General features: G+C 47.1%; 1 long non-coding RNA gene across 1 annotated transcript; it reads left to right on the top strand.

Annotated features, from left to right (window-relative positions):
- Window positions 1–868: 868 nt before the first annotated feature.
- Window positions 869–22,302, top strand: LOC137299808 (uncharacterized). The gene is made up of 4 exons (XR_010957988.1): window positions 869–957; window positions 6,038–6,126; window positions 11,192–11,444; window positions 21,916–22,302. It is a non-coding gene; the product is annotated as an uncharacterized lncRNA (long non-coding RNA).
- Window positions 22,303–22,314: the final 12 nt, after the last annotated feature.

Below are 22,314 nucleotides of genomic sequence, written 5' to 3' on the forward strand. Positions count from 1 at the left end.
CGTGTAAAGCTCCAGCAAGGGTTCCTATGCTTGTGCATTGCATCAGTGCTGACTGGTAATATCCCTTTGACTGAAAAATTACTGAACGGAATATTTGGCCTGGAATTAGACTCAGAGACAAAGAGCAACACATTTGCACTTGAATGGATGTTAATTTTCTTCATGAAATAATAAATAATGGAGCAGGACTGAAGTCTGCCTCTCTTGCTGTTGATTTTGCTGCTTTGAGAGAGGGAGCTCCAGTAAATGTGATCTGGTATCTACATTTCAAAAGGCAGGCGCTTTTATTTAAGGACAGTCTGATTATCAGGTAAATGTTTTCTGCTTGCTGCTGAATGATTTTTATCCGCTGTTCAGCATTTCAAAGACACCAGCATCCACGGAAGAGAGAAAAAAATTGCTTTTTTTGTGTAAAGACATCACTGAAGATAGAGTTAAGTAAAAAAAATAGTGGGATGGGTTTTGGATTAAATTTGAAGATGCGTCAGGTTTGATGTTTCTTACTCATCTGAAGCAAGAAATCTTAGGAGCAAGAAAGGAAGGGAAATGGCGAATAAAGAAGAAAGATAGAAGGAAGGACAGATTCTGGATTTCCCTACTAGAGGGAGGAGTTAATCCCCATGTAACGTGCCAAATCCCTTCATCATTTCAAGAGAACCTGATTTTAAACAACCTCAGTCAGTTCACCTCCTCATCTCCGGGGAATATCGCACAAGTGTAGCCTGAATTGTGCTCCAATTGATAGGTTATTTCAATTTGATCAATTGGGGAAGACGTTTCAGTCATGCAAAGTTAGGGGCTAGGTTAGATGTTAGACACTTCTTCTTTTCCTGAAAGATTGTTGACCGTTTGGAACTCGTCGCTGGCTCGTGAGGTGAGTGCTGACTCTCTACAAACCTTAGAAAGGGAGAGAGCTGGACTTGTTCCCGGCTGGGCGGAGATCACGTCTTATGAAAGGTAAGTGAAATACCAGGTAGTATAACTGTGGTCAATGTGACCTCCTGGACTTTTTTTGATCTCCCAGGAGAATTCAGGGCTGCTGGTGGATTGGAGGGCGCCTAATCGCGAGGCTTTGCACATCACAGCTGTGTGGGGCAGGCTTGATGGACCAGATGGTCTAACCTCACCCTTATTTTCATATTTCTCTCACCAAGCCCCGTTCACCCCCTGTGCTCCCGGTCCGGCAACGCCTCGATTTTAAAATCCACATCCTTGTTTTCAAATCCCTCCATGGCCCTCGCCCCTCCCTATCTCTGTAACCTCCCCCAGCCCCACAACCCTCCGAGATCTCTGCGCTCCCCCAATTCTGGCCTCTTGCGCATCCCCGATTTTAATCGCTCCACCATTGGCGGCCGTGCCTTCAGCTGTCTGGGCCCTAAGCTCTGGAATTCCCTCCCTAAACCTCTCCGCCTCTCTCTCCTCCTTTAAGACGCTCCTTAAAACCTACCTCTTTGACCAAGTTTTTGGTCACCTGTCCTAATATCTCCTGATGTGGCTCGGTGTCAAATTTTGTTTGATAATCGCTCCTGTGAAGCGCCTTGGGACGTTTCACTATGTTAAAGGCGCTATATAAATGCAAGTTATTGTTGTTGTTGTCATATGTAGCTCAGTCCCTCCACCCCAGGTATCATCCTGGCGAATCGCTGCTGGACTTTCTCCTCAGCTGGTATTTTATTTGTCCGTTGGGGCTGCTAAAGCTGAGCCCAATGTTCTACATGAACAGAGCCAAACCTTACTTTTAGAATTTATACTCTTGCAATGAAACATCCCATTAGCCTTTCTGATCACCTTTTGCATGTGTGAGCTGGTGTTTAAAGATTTTCACACATGGACCTTAAATCCAACAGGTGATTAGAGTTTATGTACAGATCAGCCGTGACCTAATTCAATGTTGGAACATACTTGAGGGGCTGAATGGCCTGCTCCTGTTCCTGGACTTGAGCATAAAATCCGGGCTGACACTCCCTTTGGAATGAGACATTAAACCAAAGCCCCGTCTGCCCTCTTAGGTGGATGCAAAAGATCCCACGGCACTGGGTGATGTTGGTTGAGGGAGGAATATTGGCCCAGGACACCGGGGAGAACTCCCCCTGCTCTTCCTCCAATAGTGGCCGTGGGATCTTTTACGTCCACCTGAGAGGGCAGACGGGGCCTCGGTTTAACGTCTCATCCGAAAGACGAAATTGGAAGAATTTGCGGCTTTGATATCGGAGATTTTTCAGAGTGTAATTTTGTTTGCAAGCCATTAATGGCAGACAGACTAGGCTTTCCTCTGTTAAAAGAGAAATTTCACCCCTGTCACATTATGTCCACTTGTTGAAATCTTTTTGAGAACACACTTGGATTTTACTCCCACTCTCCATGTCCAATGAGAGAGAGAGAGAGAGACAGCGTCATTTTAATGATATGAGCCCCTCGCTCAATATTCACTGCGGATTAATTTGAGCATCTTAATTACCCCGACTAAAGGAGTGTTCTAGAGAGTTCTTCCTGTCTTTAGCCAATGGGAGTTAAACTGTAATGGACAAAAGACCGAGAGAGGGGGAACGAATTCAACCCGAAAGCAGTGGGGTTCTGCGTCCACCCGAGGCAGCCCATAATATTGTGCCAGGCTTCAGTTCAGTGACTCCGTGGATTGACAGCCAGGGATTCGCATCTTTCTGAGTCGGCGCTGAGGGGGGTTTCGTTTTAAAAGGGAACTTTTACCCAAGGTGCAAGGTGCAGGTTTGAGGAGAATCAGTGAGGAAATTATGAGGTGAGAGGAAACACGCAATTGGCCCAGTTTGTTCAAGGTTCGCTGTCTCGCTCCCGATGCCATGATGGAGGGCTGTTTGTTTAATCAGTCGTGGCACGAGAGACTCCCCCCGATCTCGGTACGAATCTTGCAAAGGGATAGGAAGAATGCCGGAGATACACAGCATTTGTAATAAAGGGGTGAGACAGATTAACTGTTCCATATGGTACTTCAGATACCCGAGAACCTCCAGTGTTTCCATTTGAACTCACTTTGGATTGGGGTCACTGGTTGGGTACCTGGCATTCATTCGTTGAGGCTTTTTTTTCCAGTTAAGGGGCCGATTGTTCAGCTCCTGAGGTGAGGAGCCTGTTTTTCATTCAGCACAACTGTCCGTTTAAACCCAGCCATGTTACGGTGAGGTGCTACGGCCACTTTGCACCGTCCCAGAGCTGCTCACTTTTTATTTTGCACAAGCAGAACAGCTCGTGCCTGAGCGTGTCACTGCAGATAGATCTTGGTTCTCAGTCCCCTGTGCTTAAGCATCCAGCAAATCGAACTGAGGTGTTGTCTCAGCAGAGACTCAGCTCAGCGAATGGACTGCTGCCGAGCTCCATGGAGATTCAGCTCTGCCCCATGACTGTGTAGTTTAGCAGAGTGTGCAGCATGTAGCATGCACATCGCAGTGTAGACAACTTATAGCAATGTGGCACTCTCGCCTCAGAGCCAGAAGGTCGTGGGTTCAAGCCGCATTCCGGAGACTTGAGCACAAAATCCAGGCCAACACTCCCGGTACCAGATGGTCTGGTCATGACTGTTTCTGGGACCCTGCTGTGCGTAAGTTGGCTGCTGCATTTCCAACATTATAACGGTGACCTTTGACAAGTTGCCACACAAGAAGCTACAGTGTAAGGTTGAGGCCGGTGGAACTGGTGGGCACATTTTGGATTGCATAAGAAACTGGTTACATTCTCAACTCGATTCATAACCCAGTCAATCCAAACTAAGCCAACTCAATCTGAACCAGGGTTTTGTCCCCAATCCTGCCCATATTTTGCCCCCAGTGCTGTCCATATTTTGCCCCAATCCTGCACATATTTTGCCCCAATCCTGCCCATATTTTGTCCCCAGTCCTGCCCATATTTTGTCCCCAGTCCTGCCCATATTTTGCCCCCAGTCCTGTCCATATTTTGCCCGAATCCTGCCCATATTTTGCCATCAATCCTGCCCACATTTTGCCACCAATCCTGCCCATATTTTGCCCCAATCCTGCATATATTTTGCCCCAATCCTGCCCATATTTTGTCCCCAGTCCTGCCCATATTTTGCCCCCAGTCCTGTCCATATTTTGCCCCAATCCTGCATATATTTTGCCCCAATCCTGCCCATATTTTGTCCCCAGTCCTGCCCATATTTTGCCCCCAGTCCTGTCCATATTTTGCCCGAATCCTGCCCATATCTTGCCCACAATCCTGCCCATATCTTGCCCACAATCCTGCCCATATCTTGCCCCCTGTCCCATTCTAGGCTTGGCAGAAGCTGATAACCCAACCCTCAGGCTGACCCGCCTCAGTCGGCAGGTGCGTTTCTTCCAATTAAGCAGAAGGTGGAGTATAAACGAGGGGTTGTATTTTGGGGTTGGGGTGGGGGGAGAGGAGACACTGCCTGGTGTAACCCTTCTTTGAATTGTGCCTTTTCCTGGCTCATCTCGAGATGGCAGTGACAATGAGACTTGTGGCTTTCTTTTTATTAACGATCCTTTGAAGCAAATCTTTTTTTAACACCCTCATCATTCCTCACAATGACACCCAGAGGAGAATGTGCAGGGACAGCAGGAAAATGGAAATAAATCTATTTCAATTATTTATTTACCTTCTGTAACTCTGAGGCAGGGGGAGGGGAGAACAAAACCCTGGACTGGATGAATCTTACAAGGAACAGGACCCAGATTTAAGATTCCCTTCAGCAATACTTGGATCAAATCGGTGTTCAGGAACAATTAGTAAAAGAATTACAAGAATGGCAAAAATAAATCAGGAACAATAATCAGAATTTAACATTTATAAACACAAGGATGCAACATAACTGGACCAAATCCTCAGTAATCAGCACTCCACAGTGTCAGGAACAGAAAAAAACCTCCTCCAGCCCTACAACCCTCCGAGATCTCTGCGCTCCTCCAATTCTGGCCTCTTGCGCATCCCCGATTTTCATCGCTCCACCATTGGCGGCCGTGCCTTCAGCCTAGGCCCTAAACTCTGGAATTCCCTCCCTAAACCTCTCCGCCTCTCTCTTCTCCTTTAAGACGTTCCTTAAAACCTACCTCTTTGACCAAGCTTTTGGTCACCTGTCCTAATATCTCCTTATGTGACTCGGTGTCACATTTTGTTTGATAATCGCTCCTGTGAAGCGTCCTTGGGACGTTTTACTATGTTAAAGACACTATATAAATGCAAATTGTTGTTGAGGCCTCCAACATACCAGTCCCTTTTTCATAGATCTACCTACCCACCGACTTTCCAACTCTCCCAACCCCACCTACCCACCATATCTCCATACCCAACTACTCATCTTGCTCCTGCTCTTCTTCAAATAGTGCCAGATGATCCTTTAAGACACACTGAAACCATTAGAACAAGCAAACAAGGCCTCGGTTCATCTAAAGGACGGCACCTCCAACAGTGCAGCCCTCCCTCAGTACTGGCACTGGAACGGTCAGCCTAGATTGCTCGAGTCTATGGAGTGGATCTTGAACTCACGACCTTCTGACTCAGAGGCAAGAGTACTGCCCCCTGAGCCAAGTTAATGTGAAAAGGATCAGTGTTCGGTGGAGAAAAACTAACAGTGGAATATTAGCTTTCAGTTGGGCTGAACTTTGAGCCCTTTGTAACTCTGTCCTCACCCAAGAAACCACTTTGTGAGAAAAGAGATTTAATTCCATTATAACCAAGGATGAAGAATGAAATGCTACTACTGACAACTGACAGATGCCTCTTGCTCCAAATGTCACTTTATTGTGGGCTTTTAATGGAGTTAATATAAATTGAGATTAGTTTCAATTGAATTATACAGCCATCTATCTGACAAATGAGGCTCCTTAAAGAAGGCCTAGCAGAACAGATTTACACGCGCAAAACTTTTCCCATATACCAGTCGACCGTCTGGGGTGTTGTACACAGGCATTGAAGACCAAGTATCGTCTTGAGTGAAGTCGGGTTAGAGGGCAGAGGAATAATTGGACCAGGGCAGGTGGTCATAACTCAGTCCCCATTTTAAAGTCATACATTGTGTTCTTCTTTTTAGGGATCAGGGACTTCAGTTACGTGGATAGACTGGAGAAGCTGGGGTTGTTCTCCTTGGAACAGAGAAGGTTGCGAGGAGATTTGATCGAGGTATTCAAAATCACGAAGGGTCTGGACAGAGTAGATAGAAAGAAACTCTGCCCATTGGTGGAAGGGTCAAGAACCAGAGGGCATAGATTTAAGGTGATTGGCAAAAGAGCCAAAGGTGACATGAGGAAAAACTTTTTTACACAGCGAGTGGTTAGGATCTGGAATGCACTGCCCGAGGGGGTGGTGGAGGCAGATTCAATCATGGCCTTCAAAAGGGAACTGGATGAGTACTTGAAGACTACGGGGATAGGGCGGGGGAGTGTGACTAGCTGGATTGGTCTTGCACAGAGCCGGCGCGCATTCGATGGGCCGAATGGCCTCCTTCCGTGCTGTAACCTTTCTATGATTCTATGATTCTAGGTGAGATGAGGAGAATTTTTTTTTTACGTAGCGAGTTGTTACGATCTGGAATAGTGAGTGGTGACACTACCGCCTCACTGCTGGTAGGAAGGTGTAATTACAGCGTGACACATTTACATGAGGGTGTCAGCCATGGCTCAGTGGGTAGCTCTCTCACCTCTGAGTCAGAAGGTCGTGGGTTTGAGCCCCACTCCAGAGACTTGAGCACATAATCCAGGCTGACACTCCCAGTGCGGTACTGAGGGAGTGCTGCTTTGCCGGAGATGCCATCTTTCGGATGAGATGTTAAACTGAGGCCCCGTCTGCCCTTTCAGGGGATGTAAAAGATCCCATCGTACTGTTTGGAAGAAGAGCAGGGGAGTTCTCCCCAGTGACCTGGGCCAATATTTATCCCTCAACCAACATCACTAAAATAGATTATCTGATCATTATCACATTGCTGTATGTGGGATCTTGCTGTGCACAAATTGGCTGTTACGTTTCCTACATTACAACAGTGACTACACTTCAAAAAGTATTTCATTAGTTGTGAAGCATGGTTGGGAAATCCTAAGTCATGAAAGGAGCTATAGAAATGCAAGTTCTTTCTTTCTGTCTATGTTTCTTTGATCCATATAAGTCTTCAGAAGAGATTAACTCTCTCTGTGCCTCTCTCTCCATCTCTCTGCCTCTCTCTCCATCTCTCTACCTCTCTCTCTGCCTCACTACCTCTCTCTCTGCCTCACTACCTCTCTCTCCATCTCTCTGCCTCTCTCTCCATCTCTCTACCTCTCTCTCTGCCTCACTACCTCTCTCTCCATCTCTATGCCTCTCTCTCCATCTCTCTACCTCTCTCTCTGCCTCCACCTCTCTCCACCTCTCTCTCCGTCTATCTACCTCTCTCTCTACCTCTCTCTCCATCTCTCCACCTCTCAAACTCTTTCTCCTCCTTTAAAACCTATTTCTTTGACCAAGCTTTTGGTCACCTGTCCTAATATCTCCCTATGTGACTCGGTGTCAAATTCTGTTTGATAATTGTTCCTGTGAAGCGCCTTGGGATGAATTTACTACGTTAAAGGCGCTATATAAATGCAAGTTGTTGTTATTGTTGTTGAGAACAGAGGAAACCGGAGGGAAAATATGTGTTTATGAGGAAGATGAGAGACCGCAGCTTCGACCTGGAAAGCTTGCGAAATCCAACACTGACTCCCAGAGAAAGGGAAGCAATGCTTTTCCTGCCAAGGCCTCTCTCTCCTGCATCTCACTGGAGCTGCAGTTCCTGCTATGCGGCCAAATATAGTGGCAGTGACGTTGTGGGATTTGCTCAAGGATTTCCTGCGTGAATCCACCAGTGAGTTGCTCTACTTCACGTGTCGCTGAGATTCGCAGTGACTCAGTGAGATTCACACTGAATTGCTCACATGCTGCTCGAAGCCTGCTCGACCGAGAGAGCTCCGAGTAATTGACGTGGAATGCTGGAAAACACGGGCTGGAGTCCAATAGGGAAAGAGAGAAGTTGCATTTATACCGGCCTTTCACAACCTCAGGACATCCCAAAGCAATTCATTGCCAATGAAATCATTTTGAAGTGTAGTCACTGTTGTAATGTAGGAAATGCAGCAGCTAATTTGCGCACAGCAAGGTCCCACAAACAGCAATGTGATAAATGACCAGATAATCTGTTTTAGTGATGTTGGTTGACGATAAATATTGGCCCAGGACACCAGGGGAGAACTCCCTGCTTTTCAAATAGTGTCATGTGATCTTTAACCTGAGAGGGGCAGACGGGGCCCCGGTTTAAATTCTCATCTCTCAGTACTGCCCCTCCGACAGTGCAGCACTCCCTCAGTACTGCCCCTCCGACAGTGCAGCACTCCCTCAGTACTGACCCTCCGACAGTGCAGCGCTCCCTCAGTACTGACCCTCCGACAGTGCAGCGCTCCCTCAGTACTGACCCTCCGACAGTGCAGCACTCCCTCAGTACTGACCCTCCGACAGTGCGGCGCTCCCTCAGAACTGACCCTCCGACAGTGCAGCGCTCCCTCAGTACTGCCCCTCCGACAGTGCAGCACTCCCTCAGTACTGCCCCTCCGACAGTGCAGCACTCCCTCAGTACTGACCCTCCGACAGTGCAGCACTCCCTCAGTACTGACCCTCCGACAGTGCAGCACTCCCTCAGTACTGACCCTCCGACAGTGCAGCACTCCCTCAGCCTGGTGAAGTTCCATAAAAAGGGCACCAACCCCAGGGCCATCATGCGCCAACTGAAGAGCTCAATGGCCCCTCTCGTGGAGGGATGACCAGCACCAGAAACCTTAACAACAGTTCAGTGGGAAACAAAGTTGTTCAGAGGGAATGAGTTGCTGCACAGCAGGTCAGATATTGTCCTTTCATCTCTGTCCTGCGTCTGAATCCAGGCTGATGGAATGAAAGCCTCCTCTTCCCCGCTGTCTCCTACTTGAGTAGGGGCTGTTCCAATTCCTGCCGCACAAAACTGCCCCAGAATTGGTTCAGTCACTCAGAGAGAGCGCAGCAATGCTCAGCGTAGGAGACGGATATTTTGCAGCAGTGCAGTAGGAGGCAGGGTCCTGAGGGTGGGACTTAAATGAGAGTTTCTGAGCCTGATTACTATCCAACAAACCCTACTGCGAGTTTTTGTGCCCAGGACACCGGGGAAAACTCCCCTGTTCCTCTTCGAAATAGTGGCCGTAGGATCTTTTACATCCACTTAAAAGGACAGACGGGGCCTCGGTTTAACATCTCGGCCGAAAGATGGCACCTTCGACAGTGCGGCGCTCCCTCAGTACTGACCCTCCGACAGTGCGGCGCTCCCTCAGTACTGACCCTCCGACAGTGCGGCGCTCCCTCAGCACTGACCCTCCGACAGTGCAGCACTCCCTCAGCACTGACCCTCCGACAGTGCAGCACTCCCTCAGCACTGACCCTCCGACAGTGCAGCACTCCCTCAGCACTGACCCTCCGACAGTGCAGCACTCCCTCAGCACTGACCCTCCGACAGTGCAGCACTCCCTCAGCACTGACCCTCCGACAGTGCAGCACTCCCTCAGCACTGGCAGTGTCAGCCTGGATTATGTGTTCAAGTGTCTGGAGTGGGATTGTGAACCCACGACCTTCTGCCTCAGGAGGTGAGCGTGCTGCCCAGTGAGGCGAAGCATTCTCTGCAGTGACCTTGAAAATCCCCTGCAATCTTTGGATTAGCTGGAGGAAAAGTTTGATCATGTTTACGTTTTATTTTGACATTGCAGTTTCTTTTTTGCTTATTATTCTCCTTTTACGGCAAGTTGTTGTATTTCAAGGCTGTCTTAACTAGATTCCCTCAGAGGCCTGTATTCTCAGGCCTATTATCATGGACCTCAATGCACCAGTTGGTAAATCTGATTTAGCTCGGGCCAGGGGGTCTCCAACCCTCCAGGATTGTCCTGGGGTCTCCAGGAATTCTAGATTAATCTCCAGGACACTGCAGCGTGCAAAATCCCAGGAGCAAAATTCAGGATACATCAAAAAAAATGTTTTTTCTAATTTTCTTCGAACACTTTCATTTATTAGTTGTAAAATATTGGAGATGGGGAGAAAAGGCTGAATGACCAGGTGAGCTGAGTGGAGGCAGGAGGTCATGTGATGAAACCTCCAGGAATACGTCCAACCAGAGTTGGCAACCTCTAGCTCTGAGTCTCAGTGTCATCGACCTCATTCCTTGTACATTTAAGACTGCTTTGTACAGAGTGTAGTTTTATTCAGGGTAACTGTACAGAGTCACTGTTTATTCAGGGTAAGGGTCACTCACTGTGTAACTGTACAGAGTCACTGTTTATTCAGGGTAAGGGTCACTCACTGTGTAACTGTACAGAGTCACTGTTTATTCAGGGTAAGGGTCACTCACTGTGTAACTGTACAGAGTCACTGTTTATTCAGGGTGAGGGTCACTCACTGTGTAACTGTACAGAGTTACTGTTTATTCAGGGTAAGGGTCACTCACTGTGTAACTGTACAGAGTCCCTGTTTATTCAGGGTAAGGGTCACTCACTGTGTAACTGTACAGAGTCACTGTTTATTCAGGGTAAGGGTCACTCACTGTGTAACTGTACAGAGTCCCTGTTTATTCAGGGTAAGGGTCAATCACTGTTTAACTGTACAGAGTTCCTGTGTATTCAGCAGGGTAAGGATCAATCACTGTGTAACTGTACAGAGTCGCTGTTTATTCAGGGTAAGGGTCACTCACTGTGTAACTGTACAGCATCCCTGTAGTTAGTCACCGTAGTTTGTAGATGCTCTACAATGTTCGAGTTTATTTTTCTCCCAGACATGAAAGAGTTCTAAATGGAAAAATCTCACAGCTTTCAGAACTGGCGTGTATCAAGTAACTGGGGAAATAAATTATCACTAAGTGCTTTGGCTTTCAATCCATCTTGTCGGGCAGATAAATGCTGTTTAAAGACCATTCTATTTTAATTCAACCCTGGCTTTTTTTGGGTCTGGGCTGAGAGTAGAAGGTAGAGTTCACCCAATGGGATGCTCGAGCTATATTTAGTCAGGGTCGATGCTGACTGTCAAAGGCGATGGCTTGGATTGAAGGCTAAAAAGGAATAAATTATTCATTTTTATGTTGGCAATTACACTGAACCCAATAAACAGATAGCGAGCAAATCCAGCAACTGCAATTGGTCAAGAACACTCCAATTACTTAATGAAATATATTTGGTTTCAGATTGAATGTGACGGCTGTAACCCTTTCAGTGTTTCCACCGTGAACCAATCTTCAGGGATTTTTTTGTGCCAATCTATCCTGGCCAACACCCCTGCCCAATCAAATTAACTGCTCATTCATCTCACTTCCTGCCCATGGGATCTTACTGTGCGTATGATTGGTTGCCATATTTGCCAATGCAACAACACTGACTGTGCTTTACAAGTCATTCATTGGCTGTGAAGAGCTTTGGACCATCCTGAGAAGATGCTGGGTAATTACAAGTTCTTTCTTTCTAGAATTGACTGTGGGAGGCAAGTCGACTGTGATTGGCAGATTTTATTTACATTTAGAAACCAAGGTGAAGAGTCAAGGCAGAAGACCACCAAGGTGGAAAAGATTACATAGAATTTACAGCACAGAAACAGGCCATTCAGCCCAACAGGTCCATGCCGGTCTTTATGCTCCACACGAGCCTCCTCCCTCCCTACTTCATCTCACCCTATCAGCATATCCTTCTATTCCTTTCTCCCTCATGTGTTTATCGAGCTTCCCCTTAAATGTATCTACACTATTCGCCTCAACTACTCCTTGTGGTGACGAGTTCCACATTCTCACCACTCTCTGGGTAAAGAAGTTTCTCCTGAATTCCCTATTGGATTTATTAGTAACTATCTTATATTTATGGCCCCGAGTTTTGAACTCCCCCCCCCCCACAGGTGGAAATGTCTTCTCTACGTCTACCCTATCAAAACCTGTCTTAATTTTAAAGACCTTTATCAGGTCACCCCTCAGTCTTCTCTGTTCTACAGAAAAGAGTTCCAGACTGTTCAATCTTTCCTGATAGTTATCGCCTCTCAGTTCTGGTATCATCCTCGTAAAGATGAGGGTAGAATTATGAGGCCAATTATGAAATGATGAGGCATCCCCATGTTTTGGGTTTTGTTGGAGGAAGTGCAGGCTGAGGGAGGTGATGAGCTCCACATCTTTGAGATCTTGAGATAGAATGAGTTGGAGTAGGAGACCTCGACTTCAATACAGGGTGCGTAATTTGGGGAGTTTGCAGTTTAAGAGGGTCAAGAAAGTTCAGAGGATTAATGACCACAGTGATATCGATCAAATCGAGAAACAGGAATGGGTGTCATGGAGAAAAGGATGGAAGTAGGAGAGGGATTGCCAATGAGACAAGAACATCTCTCTTGTCCAACAGTGTAAGAAAGGGGTTAGAGGGTCCTCCCAAGAGATGGGAACAGCATTCAAGTCTTGAATGGTCTTGGTGATATAGGGAGTTAAGGGTTGTTGAGGAAATGAGATGTCTTTGGTGGGAAAGATGAAACTGAGTTACTTAACGAATGGGTTAATGATGGAGGAATAATCCGGATGCTCTTCAGGTCTGAAAGGTGAATACAATTCTCTTGAATGTTGAGCTGATCAGATCTCTTTTGAAATTGGAAGAAGATCTGAAGATGGTTGGACAGGAGGCGATAGAGAGTGAAGTGCACTTTGAGTCTTCACTGAGATGTGAACTCACAGAGTGAGGAGAACAGCTTCCTTATTTTCTTCTTGTTTGTATCCAGATATTAAACACATCTGATTCTGAATGTCTGGGCGCCAGTATTGTACTGACTCAGCACACCAGCCCCTGTCTGAGTCATATCTGATGTATCAGCCGTGGCTCAGTGGGTTGCACTCTTGCCTCTGAGTCATGAAGGTTATGTGTTCAATTCCCACTCCAAGGACTTGTACACATAATCTAGGCTGACCCTCCCAGTTATAGCACTGAGGGAGCGCTGCACTATCTGAGGTGCTGTCTTTTGGATGAGGGCCCCGTCTGCCCTCCCAGGTGGATGTAAAGGAACCCATGGCTACTATTTCGAAGAAGAGCAGGGGAGTTCTCCCCAGTGTCCTGGGCCAATATTTACCTCTCAACCAACATCACTAAAAACAGATTATCTGCTCATTATCACATTGCTGTTTGTGGGATCTTGCTGTGCACAAATTGGCTGTCGCGTTTCCTACCTTACAACAGTGACAACACTTCAAAAAGTGGCTGTAAAGCACGTTGGGACATCCTGAGGTTGTGAAAGGTGCTATATAAATGCAAGTCCTTCTTTGGTTCTTTTCATGGTTCGGCAGTAGAATGACAGTCCTCTGGTCAACTGGGTTCCTGCTTGTCCCTCACCCTCTCTGCTCTACCATCAGAAGCCAATCATTCAGCCACTATGGCCCCACCTTCTAGAATTCTCTGCCAAAACTCTCCTATTTTGCTTCAACTGTGATTTCCCTTCACAAGAAATAAATTAGATGTGAAGCACTTTGGGATGTCCTGAGCCCAAGTTATAGATACACATTTCTTCCTGCTTACTTCAAAAGCCTCTCACTTTGACCCTTTAGGGGAGTCCAGAACAAAGGGGGCATAACCCTAAAATTAGAGTTAGGCCGTTTATGGGATGATATCAGGAAGTACTTCTTCACACAAAGGGGAGTGGAAATCTGGGGGTCAATTGAAAATTTCAAAACTGAGATTGATCGATCTTTGTTAGGCAAGGGTATTAATGGATACACCAGGACGGGTAGATGGAGTTAAGATACAGATCAGCCATGATCTAATTGAATGGCGGAACAGTCTTGAGGGGCTGAATGGCCTTTTCCTGTTCCTATGTTCTTTCCTTTGATCTCCTTGTAGAGTATTCTCCCTTATCACTTTGTTGAGCCCTCTGAGGGGTTTGTGTTAGGTAAGGAGCAATACACAAATGCAAGTCGATGCCGTATGTAAGAGGCACTTGACTGATCTGTCGGGGACACAACGTAACACAGATCTCATCTGTTTCTCTCTCCTGGAATTATGTTAGGCCGTGTTAAGCCAGCATTTCTCTTAAGTGTATAAAAGGGTCATGTTGATGTAAGTGGATCGCATCCTCCACACATAATACAACTGCAGCAGATCACTGGTCCCGTTTTCACCTGCTGAGACGCTATCAGTTACCCTAATGTTTGATCAACCCGCATTTAGTTACTGAATGTTCTTAGTACTGTCCAGCGCTGCTCTTGTGTTATCCAGCAGGTTCTCAGTTCCTACATGGCCTCTATTTATCTACATATCTGATGGTGTCAGCTCAGTGGGCAGCACTCTAGCCTCTGAGTCAGAAGGTCGTGGGTTCAAGTCCCCATTCCAGACACTTGAGCACATAATCGAGGCCAGCACTCCCAGTGCTAGTACTGAGGGAGCCTTTAAATCGAGGCCCCATCTACCCTCTCAGGTGGATGTAAAAGATCTCATGGCCGCTATTTGAAGAAGAGCGGGGGAGTTCTCCACGGTGTCTTGGCCCTTCTGCTTTATTAATCCCACCATGACCTCACCACACCCAACCCCTGAAAAATGCTGCAGCCCTACATCGACCTGATGCTCCTCTCTTCTGATTCTAGAATACCTCAGTTGTCATGTCATTGTACTCTGATATCTTCCCCCTTGTCACCACTCACCCCAGCTTCAAGAGCCTCCTCAAAATCTAACTCTTCAATTGCACCTTTGGTTACCTCCCCTCACACAGATTTAAGATAATTGGTAAAAGAACCTTAGGGAAGATGAGGAGAATCTTTTTATTTCACAGCGAGTTGTTCTGATCTGGAATGCGCTGCCTGAAAGGGCGGTGGAAGCAGATTCAATCGTGGCTTTCAAAAAGGAATTGGATAAATACTTGAAGGGAAAAAATTTGCAGGGCTACGGGGGAAGCGAGGGGGGAGTGGGACTAATGGGATAGCTCTTTCAAAGAGCCAGCTCGATGGGCCGAATGGTCTCCTTCTGTGCTGTATCATTCTATGATTCTGTGGTTAGACAGAGTAGTAAAGTCAACAGGATGAATGCAACTGATTTTCAAAGATTGATAGTAACCAAAGTGCAGGGAAATGTAATTGTTTTAGTGGCAGGGAGATTGTTCTCATTGGCTGATAGAACTTCTAAATTTCTTTTTTCGAAGACTAAAGGAGTCAAAAAACAAAAATTCATTAAAGCAGAACATCGTGTGGACAGCAACTCAAGTGCCTCTTCAAGAACAATATTAACTTATATTCAGCCTGACCCTCACATCTCTCTCCGTTTATTTAATTAGTGGCATTGCTGAGTTTTAGCTGTTTCACTTTCTGTGAACAATGTTGACAGGATGCAGGTTGAAAGCTGATAAAGTTGAAACGAACTCTTCTTCCCTACAGAGCAGTGGATGGTGAACACACTCCACGCAGAAACTGAGTGGCTGAGATGATGAACCTCTGGATAGGAGCAGGAGCAGGCCATTCGGCCCCTCGAGCCTGCTCCGCCATTTAATTAGATCGTGGCTGATCTGATTTTTACCTCAACTCCACTTTCCCGCCCTTTCCCCATATCCTTTGACTCCCTCACTGATCAAAAATTTGTCTAACTCAGCCTTGAATGTATTCAATGACTCAGCCTCCACAGCTTTCTGGGGTAAAGAATTCCAAAGATTCACGACCCTCTGGGAGAAGAAATTCCTCCTCATTTCCGTCTTAAACGGGCGACCCCTTATTCTGAGACTGTGCCCCCTAGTTTTAGATTCCCCCGTGAGGGGTAACATCCTCTCAGCATCTGCCCTATCGAGTCCCCTCAGAATCTTGTATGTTTCAATAAGATGTCTGGGTCATGATGAGTTCACTCGGCCTTTCACCCCAATTCATCCAGCCGGACATGCGATGGGCTTTCCCAAGTCCCCAGAAACTCTTGAACGGGCATTTAACAAGTTCCTGTTACACCCTTCTGCCCGCTGTTTTAGTTAAGGTGCTAACCCATTTTAAAATTAACAACAACAACAACAACAACAACAACAACAACAACAACATGCATTTATATAGCACCTTTAATGTAGTAAAATGACCCAGGACGCTTCACAGAAGAGTTTTCAAACAAAGATTAGACACTGAACCACGTAAAGAGATATTAGGACAGGTGACCAAAAGTTTGGTCAAAGAGGTAGGTTTTAAGGAGCATCTTAAAGGAGGAGAGAGAGGCGGAGAGGTTTAGGGAGGGAATTCCAGAGCTTAGGGCCAAGGCAGCTGAAGGCACGGCCGCCAATGGTGGAGCGATGGAAATCAGGGATGCGCAAGAGGCCAGAATTGGAGGAGCGCAGAGATCTCGGAGGTTTGTAGGGCTGGAGGAGGTTACAGAGATAGGGAGGGGGGGCGAGGCCACGGAGGGATTTGAACACAAGGATGAGAATTTTAAAATCGAGGCGTTACCAGACCGAGAGCCAATGTAGGTCAGCGAGCACAGGGGGTGATGGGTGAACGGGACTTGGTGCGAGTTAGGATACGGGGCAGCAGAGTTTTGGATGAGCTTAAGTTTATGGAGGATGAAATGTGGGAGACCGGCCAGGAGAGTGGAATAGATGAACCTGGAGGTAACAAAGGCATGGATGAGGGTTTCAGCAGCAGATGGGCTGAGGCGGGGGGCAGAGACGGGCGATGTTACGGAGGTGGAAGTAGGCGGTCTTGGTGATGGAGCAGATATGTGGTCAGAAGCTCAGTCCAGGGTCAAATAGGACGCCGAGATTGCGAACTGTCTGGTTCAGCTTCAGACCCTGGCTGGAGAGGAGATAAAGTCAGTGACTAGGGAACACTAGTTAGCAGGTTGTGTTAAAAATAGCAAGTGGAGAAATATCATACGAACTCACAAAGCATTCATCTGTTAAAATCACCCACAGTCATTCCTAGATTTATAGTTGTAAAACATCCCCTGTCTGCAAACAATCCAAATAACTGTGGACTCTCTGCAAAATCAGGTAACGTAACTGTTACACTACCGAGGTCTGGACTAATAATCCTGGACTAAAGATCCCGCCACTGCAGTTTGAGAATTTGAATTGAGTTTTAAAAATCTGGAAATAAAAAGCTGCTATCAGTAAAAGTGACCAAGCAGCTGTCGGGTTGTTTGGCACTATTTCGAGGAAGAGCGGGGGAGTTCTCCAATATTTATCCCTCATCCATCATCACTAAAACAGGCCATTATCACCTTGCTGGTTATGGGACCTTGCTGTGCGCAAATTGGCTGCCGCGTTTCCTACATCCGAACAGTGAAAGTTGTGATGATCTGGAATGCGCTGCCTGAAAGGGCGGTGGAAGCAGATTCAATAATAACTTTCAAAAGGGAATTGGATAAATACTTGAAGGGGGAAAAATTGCAGGGCTGTGGGGAAAGAGCGGGGGGAGTGGGACTAATTGGATAGCTCTTTCACAGCGCTGGCACAGGCACGAAGAGCCGAATGGCCTCCTTCTGTGCTGTATCATTCTATGATTCTATGAATATCTACTCTCCAGGCACCCCCATCTTATGGCCTTACCTCGTGCTACTATTATCTTGTAAAGATCTCTATCACAGGGGGATTACGAGTCAGCTGAGGCGCTTTAATCAAGTCTAACTGCAGTGCAGTGTGGGTAATTTCCTCTCCGAATGATGTATTTATTGACATTCTGACACAAAGACAGATTTAATAAATGCTGTTTACGCCAACATCAATACAACTTATTAGCAAAATCGTGGCACTGTTACACAGGGCACAGCACCTGCTGCAAGCTGATTGCTGCACTCAAATCTTAAAGAGGAAACGTAAGGTTTACAGACTGGCGCCCCCTGTGATGGGGGATTTACCTCCAGAACTAGCAGGGACCACCCTGCTCAGTAAAATTCCACCGGAAGGAGGCAGGACTCAACTAAGTTGAAGATTTTTTTTTCTTTAGTTTGTTCTCAAGATGTGGGCATCGCTGGCAAGACCAAAAGCTTGGTCAGAGAGGTAGGTTTTAATGAGCATCTTAAAGGAGGAGAGAGGGAGGTAGAGAGGCGGAGAGGTTTAGGGCGGGAATTCCGGAGTCCCTAGTTGCCCTGAGAAGGTGGCAGTGATGGGCCTTCTCCGAAGCGATTGTTTTTCCAATTGACTGGCTTGTGATGTGTGTCACACCTAGGCCAGACCGGGTAAGGACAGCAGGTTCTCCCATCACGTCCCTTGTGCTCGCTGACCTACATTGGTTCCCGGTCTAGCAGCGCCTCGATTTTAAAATTCTCATCCTTGTTTTCAAATCCCTCCATGGCCCTCGCCCCTCCCTATCTCTGTAACCTCCTCCAGCCCCTACAACCCTCCGAGATCTCTGCGCTCCTCCAATTCTGGCCTCTTGTGCATCCCCTTCTTCACTCCACCATTGGCGGCCGTGCCTTCAGCTGCCTAGGCCCTAAGCTCTGGAATTCCCTCCCTAAACCTCTCCGCCTCCCTCTCCTCCTTTAAGACGCTCCTTAAAACCTCCCTCTTTGACCAAGCTTTTGGTCACCTGTCCTAATATCTCCTTATGTGGCTCGGTGTCGATTTTTATCTGATTACATTCCTGTGAAGCGCCTTGGGACGTTTTACTACTTTAAAGGCGATATATAAACACAAGTTGCTGTTGTTCCCATCCCTAACAGACACTGGTGAACCAGTTGGGTTTTTACAAAATAAAACCAACTGGGTTGAGATTGTCCTTGGCACATTTCACGAAGGGTCCTTATGGGCAGCAGAGAGAGGAAATGTTCATCGTTGAGGTTGACTCTTAACTGCCCTCTGAACTGGCCTAGCAACTCACTCAGTTGTATCAGGGCAACTAGGGGAGGGGCAATAAACTCCGGCCTAGCCAGTGATGCCCACATCCCGAGAATGAATTTTAAAAAATATTGTGTGGGACTGAAGTCACATTTAGGCCCAGACTGGGTAAGGACGGCAGGTTTCCTTCCCTAAAGGACATGGGTTTTTACGACAATCCGACAGCTTCACGGTCACTTTTACTGAGACCAGATTTTTATTTCCAGATTTTTCTTTAAACTGGATTTAGATTTTCATCTTCCATGGTGGGATTTGAACTCATATTATCGAGAGATGCTCTCCACAGGGCAGAGTAGCCAAGGATATCGGTGTACCATATCAATGTGTGAAGGGGCACGCATTCGGAAAAGTTACAATTGCTACCAAAGCAAGCAGATTGGCATCACCAAAAGCATACTTTCAGGGAGAAATTGATCCTTTCTCGATTTTCACCAAATGGAGCCACATTGAGGGAAGCACACGTCAATGCACATGTCCAATTTCAAGTGTGATCACAGGATTAGAGGACATGACTTTCAGAGTTTCTGGGGCGTGCACCTAGAGAAGCAGACGCCCAAAACAGACTCCCATCAAAAGTAGTTCAAGAGGTTTCCTTCTCCACGGGGGACTGGAGTTATCAAAACCAGTGCCAATCTGGAACTATCAAAATCCATCCCCAACTGAAGCTATCAAAACCTCCCAGCAATCTACCTATTCCCTAGCACAGCTATCAACTCCTTTCCAAAACCCCTCCCCAACTGGAGTTTATTGGACCCATTGATCCGTAGAATCACTGATCTTTGAGAGCATGGGTTACCAGATACCAAAACAGCATAAAGTGAGAGAAAGGCCATTCAGTCCATCAAACCTGCTCCTTGCACAGCCCGTGCGCAGTCTCTCCTATCATAGACTCTACTCGCCCATTTAATCTTCTTGCACAGTCCATGCACACACTGCCCTCTCATGAAGAAAGACTTGCATTCATGTAAAGCCTTTCACATCCCAAAGCACTTTACAGCCAATTAAATACTTTTTGAAGTGTAGTCACTGTAGGAAACGCAGCAGCCAATTTGCGCACAGCAAGATCCCACAAACAGCAATGTGATAATGGCCAAATAATCTGTTTTGATGATATTGGTTGAGGGATAATTGTTGGCCCAGGGCACTCCCCTGCTCTTCTTCAAAATAGTGGCCGTAGGATCTTTACTGTCCGCCTGACAGAGCAGACAAGGCCTCGGTTTAATGTCTTATCTGAAAGACAGCACACCTCTGACAGTGCAGCACTCCCCCAGCACTGCCCCTCTGACAATGCAGCACTCCCCCAGCACTGCCCCTCTGACAGTGCAGCACTCCCCAGCACTGCCCCTCTGACAGGGCAGCACTCCCCCAGCACTGCCCCTCTGACAGGGCAGCACTCCCCCAGTACTGCCCCTCTGACAGGGCAGCACTCCCCAGCACTGCCCCTCTGACAGGGCAGCACTCCCCCAGCACTGCCCCTCTGACAGGGCAGCACTCCCCCAGCACTGCCCCTCTGACAGGGCAGCACTCCCCCAGCACTGCCCCTCTGACAGGGCAGCACTCCCCCAGTACTGCCCCTCTGACAGGGCAGCACTCCCCCAGCACTGCCCCTCTGACAGTGCAGCACTCCCCCAGCACTGCCCCTCTGACAGTGCAGCACTCCCCCAGCACTGCCCCTCTGACAGGGCAGCACTCCCCCAGCACTGCCCCTCTGACAGGGCAGCACTCCCCCAGCACTGCCCCTCTGACAGGGCAGCACTGCCCCTCTGACAGGGCAGCACTCCCCCAGCACTGCCCCTCTGACAGGGCAGCACTGCCCCTCTGACAGTGCAGCACTCCCCCAGCAATACACTGAAATATCAGCCTACATTATATGCTCAAGTCTCTAGGTGGGACTTGAACCCACAACCTTCTGACTCAGAAGTAAGAGAGTTACCCACTGAGCCGCAGCTAGTGAGTCCTTTAAAGGTCACGTGGAGCTTTTTAGGTTACAAGATCACAAGGCCATTCAGCCCATCTTAATTTATCCATCCTCCAAGATCCTAATGTCTGCCCCTACCCCCTCATTATCGGATGCAGCAGGCTTTCCCCAGGAATGTTGGGGGCAATTCCATCTATTGAGAGGGAACCGTGGATGGAACAGAACTTTATTTTCATGAGGCAGTGGATATATGACGCTGGGGTCCTGCAGGTTGATACCCTGATGTGCGAGGTGCCGTGTGTCTCAAACCACTAGAACTCGGGGTCAAAAAAATATTTCCAGCTGGTTTCAGATACCAACTTTACGCCCGCACCAAGTTAGATCCAAGTTGCTATGCAAGAATGCACTGCCTGAAAGGGTGGTGGAAGCAGATTCAGTCGTAACTTTCAAAAGGGAATTGGCCGCAGCTGGAGTGTTGCGTCCGATTCTGGGCACCACATATTAGGAAGGACGTCAAGGCCTTGGAGAGGGTGCAGAGGAGATTTACCAGAATGGTACCAGGGATGAGGGACCTCGGTTATGTGGAGAGACTGGAGAAACTGGGATTGTTCTCCTTAGAGCAGAGAAGGTTAAGGGGAGATTTGGTAGAGATGTTCAAAATCATGATGGATTTTGATAGAGTAAATAAGGAGAAACTGTTTCCAGTGGCAGGAGGGTCAGTAACCAGAGGACACAGATTTAAGATAATTGGCAAAAGAACCAGAGGGGAGATGAGAATTATTTTACGCAGCGAGTTGTTCTGATCTGGAATTCACTGCCTGAAAGGGCGGTGGAAGCAGATTCAATAATAACTTTCAAAAGGGAATTGGATAAATAGTTGAAGGGGAAAAATTTGCAGGGCTATGAGGAAAGAGCAGGGGGGGAGTGGGACTAATGGAATAGTTCTTTCAAAGAGCCGGCACAAGCATGATGGGCCAAATGGCCTCCTTCTGTACTATATCATTGTATAAGTGAAGGAGGAAACAGGAGGCTAAGACGTCTATATCAATATTATTATTGGAAACCAATCAGAGCTGGGGTTTCTGTGCCCTGTGTAGGCTCTCTGGGACTTGTCTGATCTCTGAGTGCCTCCAATTAGAATGACATTTGACTGCCTGAAATTAATGCAACATCTTTAATTTTGTTTATAACAGGGTTTGGACTGATTCCAACGCTGAATGTCAGAAACCATTCATTGACTTGATGCTGACCAGAGATCTGCTCGGGGCTCCTTCCAATCATAGTCATTGCCTTGAGCCCTGGACACAGATGTGGATATAAGTGAACCATAGAGAGCTGCCACTGAAGACTAGCGAGGACACCATGGGTTTTCTCTTTGGATGTTTTAGCCCCTTAAACTGGACCCAATAAACTCTGACCCATGTTGCTCTCTCCCCCACTGTATCTATACACATCAATCCAATCTACACAATAGATCCTTTCCAAATTGATGATTATTTTGGGGTTGATTGAGTTACATCAATGCCTAGTTGAAGTGACCAATTACATAATTGGATCAAGTGAATTAAAATTTAATCCTGACACCATCATTT

This window comes from Heptranchias perlo, chromosome 29 (assembly GCF_035084215.1).
Source record: "Heptranchias perlo isolate sHepPer1 chromosome 29, sHepPer1.hap1, whole genome shotgun sequence".
Lineage (NCBI taxonomy): Eukaryota > Metazoa > Chordata > Chondrichthyes > Hexanchiformes > Hexanchidae > Heptranchias > Heptranchias perlo.